The sequence below is a fragment of the Myotis yumanensis genome, unplaced genomic scaffold (assembly GCF_028538775.1).
Source record: "Myotis yumanensis isolate MYYU_CA2020_CCGP unplaced genomic scaffold, mMyoYum1.0.hap1 SCAF_2, whole genome shotgun sequence".
Lineage (NCBI taxonomy): Eukaryota > Metazoa > Chordata > Mammalia > Chiroptera > Vespertilionidae > Myotis > Myotis yumanensis.
Genome location: NW_027223753.1, coordinates 170940018 through 170956343, shown reverse-complemented (window position 1 = coordinate 170956343; position 16326 = coordinate 170940018). Strand labels below are relative to the sequence as shown.

The 16326-nt window shown below is 37.3% G+C and overlaps 1 protein-coding gene across 6 annotated transcripts in view; it reads left to right on the top strand.

Annotated features, from left to right (window-relative positions):
• LPP (LIM domain containing preferred translocation partner in lipoma) overlaps nt 1–16326 on the top strand; it is a 669364-nt gene that overhangs the window by 164481 nt on the left and 488557 nt on the right. For all 6 annotated transcript variants that reach the window (XM_070406593.1, XM_070406588.1, XM_070406590.1 and 3 more), the window contains one exon: nt 10808–10856. The gene's annotated coding sequence lies outside the window, so the exon portion shown is untranslated. The remainder of the gene's footprint in view (nt 1–10807; nt 10857–16326) is intronic.

Below are 16326 nucleotides of genomic sequence, written 5' to 3'. Positions count from 1 at the left end.
ACTAAAGAAACTGGGTTAGAGAGACTTTGTATCTTTCTTAAGAGTATACCTTGAGTAGTAGCAGAGTCTGGCTTCTGCTCCAGGTGCCCTAAGAATAAATGCCTGCCCCATAGAAGGCACACAATATTTGTTGACTAACTAATGACCTACTCCATGGTGACATCATAGAGATGTCTCAGTGTTTCCAAATGCTCACTGAAGTTGCAACTACATAAAGGTAAATGGGTAGCAGGATTTGAAAGTAGAGACACTCTGTCTTTCCTATGGTTTAGAACCACCAAAGGACATTAGTACTAGACAGGAAGGGGACATGCACAAGTCCATCTAGTCCTGTGTTTCCATCTCAGGATCTCTTTACATTCTTAAACATGGAATTTTATTTATATAAATTATAGCTATTGGTATTTAGCATGTTAGAAATTAAAACAGAAATTTAAAAGATATTTTGAAATGCATAATATTTGAATAAAAATAGTACATTTTCCAAAATAAACCCCCAAAAAGTTATTGAGAAAAGAGGCAACTGGATTCTCACTTCTGCTTTCAATTTGTTGTGATATGTGTTTTGATTAAAGTTTATGAAGAAAATTCAGAAAGGGTTTTCAAAAAGGATTGGAAAAGTAAGGAAAAAGGAAGTAATTCTGTATTTTTTTCTGTGATACTATACCAAAACTTAACAAATGGTAGTTTTCTAACGTTAAGTTAAAATCTGAAATCTGAAATCAATAAACAATGTATACTCTTTTATTACAATCTAGTGGTCTAATGATTACTTTGAATGGATTTCCACCTATGATTTTGTAACATCATGCATTGGTCATTTGGAAAATATCAAGTTATGCAGATCTTCCAAATGTTCACATGTTTTATTCTCTAACATAGGAAAATAATATAAATTGATATGACTACTAATTTCATCAAGAAAGTATGTTAAGTTTCAGGAAGATGTGAAATGTATAATAGTAGATGCAAGATTTTTAAATTTTTAATTTTCACTTTAAAACTTGGCATCAAAAATGATCCTTGAAATAATGGGCTCTCTTGTTTTATTTTTGAGAAAATATCCAGCAAAACCAAAGTCTGAATGACCATGTTTTGTCAGTCATTCTTTCAAACAAAAATGGTGTTCCATGCAAAGAGCTGATAGCTAAGCTCTTTTTGTAGTTGTTGTTGTTAATCAGCACAGGAGGATATTTTTTCTATTGACTTTTAGAGAGAGTGAAAGGGAAGGGGAAAAGGAGAGAGAGGGAGGAGAGAGAGAGAGAGAGAGAGAGAGAGAGAGAGAGAGAGAGAGAGAGAGACAATCCTTGGTTGCCTCCTGCACATGCCCCGCCCTGGGCCTGGGATCAAACCTGCAACACAGATATGTGCCCTTGACTAGGAATCTAACCTATGTACCCGTCAGTGCATGGGCCAATGCTTTAACCACTGAGCCATGCAGGCCAAGGCAATAGCTCAGCTCTTAATTCAAACAATCATCCAAGTGCATTTCTTGGAGATAATCATTGCAGTTTGGGATTCAGCAGGAGTGTTTCATGCATACTTTCTATTTCATCACATGGAATATTAAAAAGATGTGTACTCAAGAACTGAGATTTAATAAAACTAATAATTTTTAATGCCTGAAGGACAGTCTTAAGAAACTAGCTTGTGCTCTCACCTTTCTGTGGGTGCCTGGTGATGAAAAATGCAATTACTATCAGTAATTTTTGGTGCCACTGACTTGATATACACTGAGTGGCCGGATTATAATGATCACCTGACGTTTGTAGGCAAATTAGCTATAATTTCGCACTGAAGTTGCTAGAGGGCCAGACCATTATAAACGTCTGAATAGCACAACATACCTAATTATCATTGTTGATCAAGTTCATCCTATCATGTTGATGGCATATCTCAATGGAAATGGCTTCTTCCAACAAGACAATGTGCCATGCCACAGTGCTCGTATTGTGCAGGAGTGGTTTCAAGAACATGAGGTAGACTTTACCTTGCTTATGTGGCCCCCACAATCACCAGATCTCAATCCAATTGAGCATTTGTGGGATGAAGTTAAAAGAGCCATCAGGCAGCTGGTTCCACAACCATCAAATCTCACAGAACTGGACAGTGCTATTCCTCAGGCATGGTGTCAGATTCCTTGCATCACCTTTCAACATCTCGTGGAGTCAATGCCAAGAAGAATTGCTGCAGTATTGAAGGCAAAAGGTGGCTCAATGAAGTACTGATGGGGTGGTCATAATAATCTGGCCACTCAGTGTATATTAAAACTCGAACCATTTTTTTCTACTATTGCTTTTGCACCATTGGTGTAAATGTCAACACATTGAAACAGGCTCATCATACGTTAGTAGTATCGTGAACTTGCAGACCCTTGAAAAGTTTAGAGTACCCCTTCCCATTCTGCCCCACATGTTTGTGGACATTGAGAACTACTGATGTAATCAGTATTTACCTTTCATGGGGGAGGAGAGCTGGAGGAGACCTACCCAAGACACGTAAAATAGTTAGTGGGTTAGCAGGGACAATAATCCACTTGTTATTGCATTCCTCTTTCTTTTATTTTTCCATTTGATTTTCTGCTTCAGTTTTAAGAATTTTAAGGTAGATGTTTTTGAACTTTTTTGTGTGAAAATTGAACTTATTTGGAACGAGTTCCATATTTTTTTTGCATATTAAAGCCTTTGCATATTTTCCCTACTCTGTACTTACCATGGCACCACTGCTCTCTCTTCTGTTTTTAGTAGTGACCACTGCTGCCTTTTTACACAGAAAATGCTTTGTCTCAGCCAAGACTAAGAAATGGACAGAGGAATTGACTGCTTGTTCATTTTTTTTTTTGGAATAGAATTCCAGCTGTATGTGTGTGTGTGTGTAAAATCAGTGGTTTGTGTTGAAGGAGCTGCTTTCTTCTTCACCTAGAATAGTTAGAAGTCACAGGAATGGAATTGTACACACAGACATTATCTTTCATATAACTACAAGTTACTGGCCAACTACACCCTAACCCCAATTCTCTATTAAAGCTTCTCTCTCCCTTTCCCTTTTTTCTTCCTCACGAGAGGGAGGGAGACTGACCAATAAAAATTGCTCTTAATTTTGCTTTTGGATATTAATATTTTAAGTGATCTGTTTTCTTCAGTAAAACTTGGTCAGACTGTGAAATCATAATAAAGAATGCTGAGAAGAGCAATAGAACTAGACCCAGATATTACATTTTTTCTTTAATACCTGTCTTCTATTTTAGAGTAGGTTTGGGGGGGTTGGGTCTTGAGAGGGGCTGCGATGTGTGGAAGTGACTACATATGGCAAACCATGAGAGTAGGCTTGTAGGATATCAAATGTATTGTTTTCTTATTTTCAAATAAGTTGCATGTTCTCTTGCAATATCACATTAATTTTTTTTCTCATCCACCATTTGATTGCTTTCTTTCACCTGTGAGCTTTTCGAGTTAAACTCTATTTTCTAACATTTTTCTGATTCTTTCCTCATGTCTGTCTTGGTTTCCCAAAAGTGAGCTCCGACTTGACCTTTGATCTTCCCTGTGCATTAGCTTTTCCCTAAACTCAGGCCTTTGGTGACTTCTATTTCTTTCCACAAAACTGATGTTTCCTGGCTTTAGTTATTTGCAAACCATTTAGTATTTCTTTTTTTCTTTCTTAGACTTATAGTTATGATTTTTCCTCATTGTTTATTGTGTCCACAGATTGTCTAGCGGCAGTTCTGTTTTAACGCTTCAAAATGTGTTTTGTGCCTCCTCGTCTCAGCTACTGCAGCATGGGGCTTGTCCTGTGCTTGGTGCATTGTAGGCGCTCCATGGATGTATTGAACGAAGGTGATGCTTACCCAAGGTCTCTTCTTCAAAGGGTGTTCTTCAAGTTCTTGTCTAGAGATCTGAGCTGTTGTGTATCTCTCAAGATCCGGCAGCTAAATCTCTGAAACACACAACTGTGATAGTCCGTCTTTTAATGCAGACTTGCTCCTGCTGCCAGGATGTCACACATGCCTTCCCCGACAGATGGCCATTTAGCCTCTACTTGAACACTTCCAGTTCTTTGTGAAGCAATTTTCCTACTGCTGGGTAGCTTCTGATTTAAAGTTTTCCTTTACTTTGCTCTGAAACTAGAGTTTCCATGGTCTCGATCCTAATAGTCTAGCTTGCATATTTTGCAAATGTGTAATATGGCTTATACATGACATATCCTTAGATACTTGAAGATAGCTATAATTCCTCCATTATCTTCATCTTTCAATATTTTTCTTGATATTTACATCCCAGGAATTAAAAAGGTTTGTATGCTTATGTTTTTTATGCCTTCCCTATTCCCACATCACTCTCTAGATTGCCATCATGCCATCCAAACTGTAAGTCCTCATTCAAGCCCACTTTTTTTTCTCTGTTAGTTACTGAGAACAGTATGAGTTTGTGGGTCTAAAAGCTGTGATATAAATTCTAGCACAATAACTTACGAGGTGTGTGAACTCGATCTGATTACTTAGTCTTCTAAGCCTTGATTTCTCAGATGCAAACTTAACATGGTTTTCTTTACAAGTAATGTTTTTCTCGGCATAAATTTTCTCAACTCCTGTCTCCATTTCAAATCATGAGTTCAGCCTATATTATTATTACTGTGAAAAATATTTTTCACCCTTTAATGGGTTAAGGATGACTAGATATTACAGATTACTTAACTCCTCAATGAACCACTCACTAAGTAGCTTTTAGAATCATTTAGTTGAGCAGTACATTTTGAAAATTAAATGTTCAATTAATTTCAACCCAACCAACATTTACCAAGCACCTCTTATATGAGATGCATTTGTGATAGGCAGTTAGACAGACGTGAGCAGAGCAAGGACGATGGGCCAGGTACAGAAGATCACCTGGGCAGAAAGCCCTTGGTGTCTAGCAATGGGCAAAACTGGGAAACCAAGGATCTTACCCCTAAGGTAATCTTTCTTCCCCTGGCATATTCTGGTCATGCAATTTAGATCCCCTGACCTTTCATATCTCTGGTCATGGAATTTGGACACTCCCTGATCTTTCTTCCCCTGGAATGTTGCCAGTCATGACAGTTAGACCCCTTAGAGGGGGAATGGACAAGGGGACCAGAGACAGAGAATAGTCCTTAATCATTAAGCCCCCAGGACAATGAGGTTCTGACCCTCATTAAATACCGGTAGACCTCAGTCATGTTTCAGCTCTAGGGCCAGGAAAGCAGCAAAACCGGACAAGTGATACCAGGGCTGATCAGGACCAGATGTATTGAGTAATGACTGCCTGCCCTTGTGCTGACCAATCAGCAGAGACCAAGACCCTGAAAGGACACAACTGGAAAGATGATGGATATTCTATTGGAATCCTCCTTTGAGACCTCAAGATAGATATCCTCATGATATAGGACCCAGTGTGGCTCTCCCTCCCGTCATTTTCCTTGCCTCTTTCTTTCTTCTAAGCACCAAGGGCCCTGCTTTTACCTCTGGTTTCCTGAGACCATTTCTTCTACTACTCACATCTCCTACCTCTATGACTTTTCAAATAAACTTTATCTTATAGTTTGAGTCTTGGCTCTGAATTCTTTCTTAGCCAGAACTCAAGTACCGTGGTTGTTGAACAGAGGTCAAGTCTGACTCTACCAGTCTATCACCTTTTTGGCACTGCCAATTTTGTTTTACCACTGCCAACATATTGATCTAGATGCTAGAGGAATTACACAGAATGCTTTTTTAAAAATTTGTTCATGCATTCATTTAATAGACTTTTTCTTAAGTACCTACTAATGACCATGTTCTAGATTTTGGGTTTGGATTTAAGAAACTGAGTTAGACAAGGTTTCTCTCTTCAACATACAAACAAATAAAAGTGATAACACAGTGTGGTAATTTTAGTGATCTAGATATGGAACAAGGCATTGTGATAGTTTTCTAAAAGACTGCTTCACCAAATCTTTTTGGATCAGGAAAACCTTCACAGCAGGGGAGATGCTTAAATGTTAAGTAGGGTCTTAGAGAGTCCACTAGAAAAATAAGACCTGTACTGAGCTTGGTTACATTTGATTATGAAGTCATTTTTGTGAAAATTGACCTCTAGGTTCTCAAGTTCCATGTGTTACCTTTGCCGCCCCAACCTCCCCACAGTTGCATGCATGCAACATTTTTTATTTTTCTGTTTAGTTTAGGGCCTTAAATCAACAGAATAACTAAAAAACAGGTGTGATGATATTATAGACTCACTTTTGGGATGTGATTACTGCATGAATGCATATATCCTTATTCCAAAGTAGAAATAATAATATGTATATAGATAAAATGATCTCATGATGTTAGGACACATTACAAAGTCCTTTTTATCCATTATTTCATTTACTTCTTATAGAACAGTTTAGTGCTTTTTGGTTTCCTGAGTGTTTTAAGCACTCTTACTGATAGATATTAGCACAAGAATTAGCACTGAATAATTATGTATGAAGGATTTGCAAATAATTTTTCTCTCTTTATTCCAAAGTAATCATGCTGTGTTTTCTGAATTTATTTAGATCCCCAAAACAGGTGTCTAGGGAAGAGTCTTTTTACCACTCTTTTCGTCAGCTTTGTCACTTATCAAATGGGAATATTGCTACTATTACTAACAATAACACCGATTTTACCTTACTAGATTGAGGTGGAAGTAAAATCATTAATCTGTGTGAGAACATAATGTGTATAACTAGTCACAATTGGTAATACATTATGTACCTTTTGAGTGACCAGATTGTCAGCTACTTAAGTCCAGGTGAATTCAGCTTAATTATTTTTTACCTGTTTCTCCAAAATTTCTACGATAGCTTCATGTTTCCTCTCTTCTGTTTACCCCAAAGTGATTGCTGGCAAGTGCTGTATGTTCAATAGCACTTGTTGAGTTATTTATTTTTTAAGGTACTACTGACATTTTTATTTAGGATTCCCCAAACCTCTTACTTAATTTACAGATTATAAGTTCTTTTGATAGAATCCTTATTAATATCACATGAAGAAGTTGAGCATTACCTTTAGACCAAAGCAATTTATGTTTCAAAAATCTGATTAATTTCAACACAATCAGCAAGGATGTCAGAAGATGTCAGTGCCTCTGATAGATGCTGACAGGTGAGGAAATTAAAATTAGGTAGGGAAGCAATTAAATACTGGCAAACATTACTTTAATGAGACAACCAAATCATTCATAAGCCATGGAGTATGTTGTATTCATGATAATTACCTGAGGGTGGCGGGTGAGAGAGTACATTTAAATATATTCTTCATAGAGGGTTTGATGATGGCAGTAGATGACATTCCATGTTTGTCATCTAATGCCTTTGTCCTAATCTAGCATTTCAATTGCTCTTGGGGACAGATGTCCTAATAATCATGCTTAAGATTATGACATTGTTTAATTAACAAGTCTTTGTATAAGTCATCCTTTCACCACCACCTTTATAACTACATAAAACTTACCAAAATGCACAGAGTCTAGACAAAATAATTTCTGGCCTTTTCACAGTGGTTTAGGGATAAGCATGGTCAAGACCTGTGAAAAGATAAACAGAAAAATATATGTTTCATGCAAATTTTAATTAAAAAATATTTTGGAATTATAGGGCTAAGAGCAGAACTCAGGTCCTCAATCTTCATGCAAGTGTTGTTTTCAAGATAACATCCCCTATTCAGAAAGAACATCTGGGACCACACTGCTGAGGAGCTATCCATTTTTGGGATTAGTGAGTGTTTTAAAGGTTCTCTCATATTTCATATTGGAAATATAGCACTCATAAAGTAGCAAGTATAAAGAGGCACCTTTACATTGGTCTCAGCAAATCTAGTGCCAAATGGTTGGAATTTTTGTTCGTAATGTTAGAATCATCATCCTAGGGTAATATTGCTTAAAAATTATCTAGGATACAGTGGTCGATTCAAGAGGTATCATGGTTTCTGAAAAACTTGTTGAAACAGGTCTTTCTGTGCTTTTCTTTTCTCATGTTCTTCTATTCTTTTCTGCTTTTTTCCCTTTATTCTCCATCCTTGTTCTTTCCACTCTCATGTCCCCTCTGGTTTTAGTTATTCCCTCCTATTTCCCCCAAAATGTAGTAGAAATGATCAATTATTTGATATTAGTCCCAACTAGGTTTGGTGAGTTACGCTTTTGCATAATTCTAATTAATAAGTTGAAGTTTTGTAAGTTAGAGGTTGATTGTACAGGTTCTTTTTTTGCTTGAAATTGCTTTTGGAGATGAGAACATTTTTTCTTGGGAAAGGATGGGTGGTTTGACAAAGGATGCAGACATGCCAGGTTCTGGTTCAGCAGTCATGAAATACACAGAGGCAGCAAAGGATACTGGCTTCATTACCAAGATGCTAGAATGGGATTTGTCAGTTGTCCCAGATCCCTTTCTGGGTCTAGTGGAGAACTCCATTGCATCAGGAAACAATCAAGAGTTCCTGAGGACACATGATACTAAAATCATGTGATGAGGGCTGGTGAACCCTTCTTAGCTGGAAGGCTTCAGCTTTTCTACTGCTTGAGACTTACTGATGAAGTCCCCTTTTTGAAAATTTCATGGTGTCAACTTCTGTTGTTTCTGTGGCTTGTGTTTTGAGAGCTTGCTCAAGGATGTTGCATCTTTGAAACCTCACTGGCAAGAGCTGAGAAAGTGTTCATTGTAACCCTGCATCTAACACTCCTTCTGCATCAGCTCAGTAATGTGTTACCTTCTGGTTAGACCACAGATGTGAAGTTTTCTCTCTCCTTTCACTTGCCAGTGAAGCAGGACTCAATACTGAATGTGTTTTGGTGCCTTGACAATGGACTTTTCTATGGTAGAGACTCAATTTCCCCTTCCCTACAAGTAGAGCACTCCCTAATGGGAGGCTGCATTGTGAGTGGGAGGGTCCTTACTGGTTTCGGTGTCAAGGCACATGGTTATTTTTTTTTTATCTGTTTTATATTAACCATGTAATCATTGATATTTGGTTTCCTTGTTGGTAAAATTGGGGTTATAATGACAATTATTTGAGATAAGACAGTCATGCAGGCCCTGGCAGGTGGGGCTTGGTTGGTTGGGCATCATCCTATGCAATGGATGGGTTGCTAGTTCGATTCCTGGTTGGTGCACATACCCAGGTTGCAGTCTCTGTCCCCTATAGGGGACATGCAGGAGGCAATTGATCAATGTCTCCCTTTCACATTGATCTCTCTCTCTCTCTCTCTCTCTCTCTCCCTCTCTCCCTCCCTCTCCCTTCCTCTTTCTCTAAAAATTAATTTAAAAATCCTTAAGAAAAACAAAAAAAGTCATGCAATATTTTCCACGTGATTAATGTTTTGATTTTGGTGGCATATGACAAGAAGTTTTTGTAGTGCATGTTATCTATCATGTTCTATTCTTTTTAAAAAAAAATGTTTTATTGAATTTTAGAGAGAGAGGAAAAGAGAGGGAGAGATAGAAACATCTAAGAAAGAGAAACATCAACACCTACCAGCTGCCTCCTGCATGTCCCATGCCAGGGATGGAGCCTGCAGCCTGGGCATGTGCCCTGACCAGTGACCTCCTGGTGCATAGGCCAATGCTCAACCACTGAGAGACACTGGCCAGGCCCATGTTCTGTTCTTAATCTGATTTGAGTCTTATATGAAAATGAGATATATTACAAAAACTTTCTAGAGGTCTTAAAATTCTCAGTAAATCTATCCATTGTATTAAAGCAAATGCTTTCATTGCAGTCTTATTAGAAGCACCATCTCTCTGAACCTAAGGCACTATATAAGCACAAACTTTAAAAGGACTTGAGATATGCCTGCAGTCTTTGACTTAGTTTAGGGGCTGAGGAGTCACTTGATTTTTTTTTTTATTTTGAGGCTTTGCCTTTTAGAACAGAAGTTCTTTGTGTTGTTGTTAGGTGAGGCTATGTGAGATTGACATAGATAAATATTGCAGTATTTTAGGGGCACAGAATACCCAGCCCAAAGCTATTTTCTAGCATCATGCTTATAACATCATTGTTTTATCATAGAAACAGGCTCATAGAAAGAAATATTATAGTTGTGTGTATCACCACTGTCCATATATATTGTTATGAAATAATGGAGGAAAATTTCCCAAATAATGTTTAAGTGAGCTTTGGCTATAAAGCAGATATTATAATCTTCATTTACATATAAGGAAATTGACACTCAGATAGTAACTTGCCTAAGGCCATTGGTGAGAGGAAGACAAGTTTGACTAGCTCTAAATCCCATGTGTGTGTGTGTCCTACTTCCTCATGTCAGTCAAATAGTTAGTTTTATCTTATTATTCCCCCTTTCACCAAGCCTAGTAGATCAAGTCAATGAGCTGTTAAGTCTTTGTGTTTTCCCAACCTCATTTATTAGGAGAAACTGAGGTATAAGGAAAAAGACCACTAGACCAGAGGGTCCAAAATCATACCCTGCCCTATACTGTACTATGTAGTTTTGGCAAGTTACTTACCTTTCCTGAACTCAGTTTTCACATCTATAAAATGAAGACGATAATACCCACTTCACATGGTATTTGTGCAGTTTATTGTGAGAGAGATGTTGGTTCCCTTCTCATCTTCTCTATCCCTCAGTGAGCTTTTGTTTCCCCACCTATGAAGTCAGTAGAATAATCTCTTCCTGCTTCTTCATCAGGTTGGTGTGGGGTGAAATGCGAGTACAAATGTGAAAATGTTTTGCAAAACAAGAAACCACTATGTAGATATAAGAGTTTACGATTATTTAGAAATAAATATGGCTTTGTACCTAAGATTAATTTTTACCCAATCTTTCATTTACAGACTAGTGTTGAAGTTTGCTGAAGCTTGTGTCCACTGACCATCCTACGAGGTAAGAGAGGATTGGCTTCGTGCTTATGAAATGCTAATAGGCATCTTAGGCAATAATGTTTAAAGTTGATTTCACTCCCAACAGAAGAAACACAAAGGTCTTTCATGAGCACCCAAACTGAAGAATGATCAAGACAGTGAACTGCCCTCCTTTTATGTCTCCTTGACTTAATTTTCCCTTTCCATTCTTACTCCTTAAGGTTTAATACCAAAAGCTCAAAAATCTGGGCCATGCAAAAGATTTTGATTTAATAAGTATTTAAGTGTTTATAATATGCTATGTACTACAATGTTCTTATCTATTGTCATCTTATATGCTTCAATACCATGTGACAGGAGGACTTTCTCTCCAGTTTCCTGGTCCCTATTTTTTTAAAAAAAATATATTTTTGTTGTTTGAGAGAGGAAGAGAGAGAGAGATAGAAACATCAATGATGAGAGAGAATCATTGATCGGCTGTCTCCTGCACACCCCACACTGGGAATAGAGCCTGAAACCAGGCATGTGCACTGACTAGGAATTCAACCATGACCTCCTGATTCTTAGGTCAATGCTCAACCACTGAGCCATGCCAGCCAGGCTCCTGGCCCCTTTTTTGAGTACATTTTTCATTCCATTTTGCTGCCAGTTTTACCTGGCTCTGAAGGGACCAAACTTTTCTATTTAGTTCCATCACCATCTCTTATCTGATCCCCAAAACATCTCAAAAATATATAATCCAAGGTTACAACAACCACAATTCCTAGGAATAATAAAATGAGTTAGAGTCTTGAAATCCAGGACCCATAATATCTGCATGGACCTGAGGAATACATTCTTCTCAAGTTTGTCCAGAAAATGGATTCCAGAAAAAAAATTGAAAGAAGCATGATAGTTTTAAAAGTTTCAGAATGTGAATTTTTTCCTACCTCTTAACTAGCTGATATCTGCACTTCCAGGTTCTCTCTGCCGAGTTCTATGACATCATTACATCATTTAGAAGTCTTAGGCAAAAAGAGGGGTAGTAGTTAATATGGTATTCCTACCTGCAGGATTGGTATCAGTATCAACATAAAAATAATGTAAATGCTTCTGCTTAATATTTTTATTTCTTTGTTATGTTATTTTCATGATCTTGCATGATCTTGTAACATGACTTTAGTTAAATAGACATTGAAAAAAATTGAAGTTTATTGACATGGCTCCATATTTGTAGGAGTTAGTGATTTAGAATTAAGTGGAAATTATGGTGTTACATTAATATGATTTTCAAAGCTAATATTCACCATAAAATTGAATAAAAAACATGTCATGTGCAAATAAGGCGGGTGGTATATGGGTGGCTAAACTCCTCTATAATTAGATCAGATGTAGCAGCCATTTGTGTTAGTTAGATTTTATTCTCATGACTGCAAAGAGAGGGTTACAAGAAATGGTAGTGGCTAAAAATACAAGAATGGCTCCTGCCCATCATTCGGTCCCTCTATAGTCCATAAAATACCCCTGAAAAACTTGTCTTTCTCATGTATTTCATGTATTTTCATGGATAAATATATCAAAAAAGAATGACTGTAGACATGTAATAATAGATTTTGATAGCTCTGTTAGAGATCTAACTTACTCATTTAGAAACTGCAAACATTATATTAACTTTTCTCCAAGTGCTAATTGTTAAATATTAATAGAATAAGCTTTGAAAAATGGTAAACTGCCATCCTCCTTTCCACTGAAACCCATATTAAAACTACAAATAGGGGTTTAATCAAGCCTGGAAAAATTGCTCATAAGAAAGAGGGATTTCCTATCTATCTATCTTACTCTATCTATCTATCTATCTATCTATCATCTATCTATCATTTATCCATCTCTTTATACCTTCTGAATTTTGGAGGTAGGTGCTGGTGGGGAGAGGAGGATAAAAACTTTCCAAATAACCTTTGGAAAATGGAGAAGGAAATATCTGGGGGACCTGCTATAGAATTTAAAATAATCTTGTGGTAAGAATTGGTATCAGTGGCAGTAATGAAGAGAGAATAACAGTTTAAATAAATAATTAGACTTGACAGTAGATGTGTCAACAGGTACCCACTTAATGAGTGTAATCATTGTTTTTCTCTGCTCTTAACGTTGATCCACTGACTGTGGTGTGTTCCCTGTCCCATTTCCAAACCAAGACTATTTAAAGCTGCACTTTATGGAATCTGAAACTGTATACCCTGTTTACTATTTTGAGCTGATACCCAATGTTCTTTAATAGGCAAGATCTGTACTTGAACAAGAACCGGCTTCTGGCCTCCTGAACACCGTTGATTATTCCTGTTTTCCACAGTCTGATTTATTAGCAAGGATGAATAATACCCAATTAATTTTCATGGACTTGTTTATATTGCTAAAGTGACTTGTTTATTACAATTTGATGGAACAACCCTAGTCTGCCTTAAATCGAATTCATCAGTTATTGTTTTCTGAGGTGGGTATAGAGGCAGTAGTTTTAAATTAAATTATCTTTTGTAGTTACCTGGATAGGATAGCATTGTTTTGGGGAGTGAAGCAGTATGTTTTATCTTATGGTATATGAACCAGAAGTCATGAGAATTGAATTCTAATCCCAGCTCAGGCCATGTCCCTTAGGCAAGTCACTTTTTCTCTCCTGGGCCCACTTCAACATCTCACAACAGATGGAGTAGGACCAGTTGATCAAGGCATTGCTTCTAGTCAAATGTCTTATTATCTGCGATGTTATTTCCTAGCCCCTTCTTTCTCCCTTCTGCTGCTACTTTTCCAAAGTCATAGGAAAATTCTATGACTCTACGAGAGACCCTGTGTGAAAGTAGTTATTTTTCTATTTAGCTTTTGAATCTTTTACATACTAAAAGAGCTTGTAATTATACATTTGAATTGATTGGGCATTTATGTGTTGGTCATCCACTACCTCCAGTAACATCAAGTTTCTGGTTAGAAAAATAAAAATAAATCATCTTTCCCCATGTTTCTCTACTCCATAACCTGATCTCTTTCCTCCACCTGTTTTCTGATCCAATGAATGATAGGAAGCTGAGGATGAGCTCTTAGCTGACTGTTTGCTGTGCATAGTTGGGAACATCAATAAAGAGAAGACAGATGAAGGAATAATAATCAAGAGAACAGGAGAATAATAGCCAACAGAGAGAAATATAGCTCAAGGCCTGCAATTCCCAGTTGCTGTGCTACACAAGATTAATAACAGCATCTCTCACTTTCGGGCTTTCTCTCTGCCTTACTCTTGTGGGACTGGGCTGGGACTGAGAAGCAGCTGGAATGAACTTTGCCAAAACCAAATTCATGTTTTCATGACATTTCTAGGTCCAGAGAAGAGAATAGTAATTATCTATTAATTAGAAGATAATGTAGAAGCCTCTGGATATAAACACTAATCATGGTCCTCCTAATACTGAGATATAGACTGTGGAAATCATTTCATTGAGTCTAAGGTTCAAATTCTGTATATAATTTATTGGATATGACTTTGGTGAAGGGATGATCTTCCTTTGAACCTTACTTTCTTCATGAATGAGATGGGAGAAGGAGGAGGGTAAAACAGCTGAGAACAAAGTTTCCCTCCCCCAGCCCTGGTTTTCATGAATCTCTGTTTTGCCCTCAGTCCCATAGCAAGTTTGCCCCCAAGTCTGGTCTTGAATTCAGCTCCCCTCTCTCTGAATTGGAAGTTATTATTTCTTGCTCAGTTGACAGTTTACCCTTTCTGTAAAGGTATTTGCCTAATACCGTTGTTCTTCGTGTGTGTGTGTGTGTGTGTCTGTGGGCGTGCACAAGCATATATGTGTGAGTGTGTGTGTGCTTGGGAGTAGGGGAGAGGGTTATGGAATATTTGGAAGCTCATATATGAATCTATAAAAAGGTTAGAAAATGTTGTCTATACTTTCAATTTTGTAGACCTTTTGAAGGCCATACTTAGGTTCTAGGTTAAGCAAAAGATAATTTTAGAGTGGGAAGTCAGAGGTGACATTTGAGTAACATACACTTCCTTTTGGTGTGGGATTTTTCCCATAATTCACATATTTTTCTACTCTGAGTCTCAGCCTTATTTATGAGCATGACTCTGGCCTTTTACTTGTGTCAAACTGATGAGTGATGTTTTACTATTGAAAATTCTATCCTGCTTGCTTCATTCATTCATTCACTCGTTAAAATTACTTATATCATACAATATCCTAAATGTTAGCCATTTTAATATATTATTTCATTTAATCTCATAAAGTAGAAATTATTTTCCCCATTTTTCATATGCAGCAATTAAGATCAGAGAGGTTGAGTAATTTGCCCAAAGTAATACAGCTAATAAATAGCACAGTCTGGATTTAAATCTAGATTTGCTCCCAAATATGTGAGTATCTGCAGAGATAATACTGAATACAAATAGGAACAATGAAACAATACTATAACCCTTAGAAATCAATTATATGACAGGTAATTAATTAAATGCTTATCTGGTACCTTAATGTAGAATCAGAAATGTTGGATAATTGTATAAACTGTGTTATAAATAACTCATTTTTTTCCTTTTTAAAAAACTCCTCTCAGGTTAGTGGTTTCAGTTCCTCCATTTTTGTAAGTGAGAGATGGAGGCGACAAAGAGTGATAAGGGTCAAAGTACCCTGATCATAAGGTGAGTTATCAGCTGAATTGGAATTTTAATTCCTTGGGGAATCCATTTGTTGTTTTCTCTCTGTTATATTGAGCGTGGGATTTTAACAGAGATAGACTTCTGACCATGCATAAATCAGCACAAATGCAGATGTGAGCAGCTAGAAATTGGATCGTGCCAAGATGTAATGACTGCCACATGTGTGAAGTTAATGCTCAGTGCTTAACGACCCACTGTGAGTATATGTGGGAGACATGGGAGCCAAGTTGGTGTCAGAGATGGAAGAGGCCTCAGAGATGGTCAGGGCAACACCTTCATCTTGCAGATGGGGACACGGAGGCAGAACAAGAACCAGACTTCATTCCAGCACTCTACTATCATATCTACTGTTTTGATTTTCTATCTTTCTTGACTTATACTCACACAGACAGGCATATATACCTGAATTGGGAAAACAGCATATGAAGTTGCATGACCTTGCATGCATTACTTGGTTTCTTTGGACCTCAGTTTTATTTTCTGTAAAATGGAAATCATACTTGACTGACAGGACTGTTGTTATGATAAGTGAAATACTTTTGTGCTGTTCAATACTCAGAAGCACTGTTGGCAATATAATTAATGATCCTCATCATAGTGAGACAGGCACTGCTGTGCTGTTTTTATAGATGCCATTTCCTAACTTTATCTTGATACTTTTTAGATCCTTGCTTCTCAACATTTGGTTTGAAGACCAGGAATATCCACCTCACTGGGAGCTCCTTAGAAATGCAGATCTTAGGCCACACTCCCAACCTCCTGAATCTCAATCTGCATTTTGACAAGTTCCCCAGGTAGTTCATATGCTCAT